The sequence below is a fragment of the Triticum dicoccoides genome, chromosome 3B, assembly GCF_002162155.2.
Source record: "Triticum dicoccoides isolate Atlit2015 ecotype Zavitan chromosome 3B, WEW_v2.0, whole genome shotgun sequence".
In the NCBI taxonomy this organism is placed as follows: domain Eukaryota; kingdom Viridiplantae; phylum Streptophyta; class Magnoliopsida; order Poales; family Poaceae; genus Triticum; species Triticum dicoccoides.
The window spans coordinates 144,781,247-144,782,909 of record NC_041385.1 but is presented as its reverse complement, the minus strand read 5'-3'; positions in this window follow the sequence as shown (position 1 = coordinate 144,782,909).

Below are 1,663 nucleotides of genomic sequence, written 5' to 3'. Positions count from 1 at the left end.
AGATCTATTTGATGTAACTCCTTTTGCGGTGTGTTTGTCGAGATCCGATGAATTGTGGGTTTATGATCAAGTTTATCTATGAGAAGTATTTGAATCTCCTCTGAATTCTTTTATGTATGATTTGTTATCTTTGCAAGTCTCTTCAAATTATCAGTTTGGTTTGGCCTACTAGATTGATCTTTCTTGTAATGGGAGAAGTGCTTAGCTTTGGGTTCAATCTTGCAGTGTCCTTTCCCAGTGACAGCAGGGGCAGCAAGGCACGTATTGTATTGTTACCATCGAGGATAAAAAGATGGGATTTATATCATATTGCATGAGTTTATCCCTCTACATCATGTCATCTTTCTTAATGCGTTACTCTGTTCTTCATGAACTTAATAGTCTAGATGCAGGCAGGAGTCGGTCGATGTGTGGAGTAATAGTAGTAGATGCAGAATCGTTTCGATCTACTTGTCACGGACGTGATGCCTATATACATGATCATGCCTAGATATTCTCATAACTATGCACTTTTCTATCAATTGCTCGATAGTAATTTGTTCACCCACCGTAATACTTATGCTATCTTGGGAGAAGCCACTAGTGAAACCTATGGCCCCCGGGTCTATCTTTTATCATATAAGTTTTCATCTATCTTTTATTTGCATCTTTTACTTTCCAATCTATATCATAAAAATACCAAAAATATTTATCTTATCATATTATCTCTATCAGATCTCAGTTTTGCAAGTTACCGTGAAGGGATTGACAACCCCTTTATTGCGTTGGTTGCGAGGTTCTTGTTTGTTTGTTTGTGTAGGTGCGTGGGACTTTTCAGGAGCCTCCTACTGGATTGATACCTTGGTTCTCAAAAACTGAGGGAGGTACTTATGCTACTTTGCTGCATCACGCTTTCCTCTTCAAGGAAAACCAACGCAATGCTGAAGAGGTAGCAAGAAGGATTTCTGGCACCGTTGCCGGGGAGGTCTTCGCTCAAGTCAAAAGATACCAAGTACCCGTCACAAACTCATCTCCCTCGCATTACATTATTTGCCATTTTCCTCTCCCCCACTTCACCTTTGCCTTTTCTTCGCCCCCTCTTCCGTTTGATCTTGTGTTACCTTGTGCCTTCTTTTTGCTTGCATCTTCGCTTGCTAAAAGTTTATGGATCCTCATCCACTCTCTAATCTCTTTAAGAGATCCAATTATGATGAACCTATTTCTAGTGAGTTGAGTGCACTAGATTATCTTCATGAGGTTTTGCTTGAAATTCGTGAATCTGAAAATTGTGATGAAGAAATTTATGAAGAGATTCATGATAGATCCTTGAATAAAAAACATGATTGAAATATAAATTCTATTGATGTCAATTGTGCTGATAATATGCAAAACCCTAAGCTTGGGGATGCTAGTTTTGCTATGTCCACTACTTGTTGCAATGATCATGATTGGGGTGATTCTTTTTATGATCTTGAAAATTTCTTTAAGCCCCATGATGAATATGAGATTGATTATAGTGTTTGAAATATTATTGAAAGTGGGTTTGGAAGAGTGTCAACTTTAGATCCCACATATTTGGATAATGTTCAATCTTATGAAATTTTTGATAAAAAGTGGGTTTGGAGAGGTCATGACTTTAGTTAATGTTAATCCCACTATTTTGGAAGAGTGTCAACTTCGCATG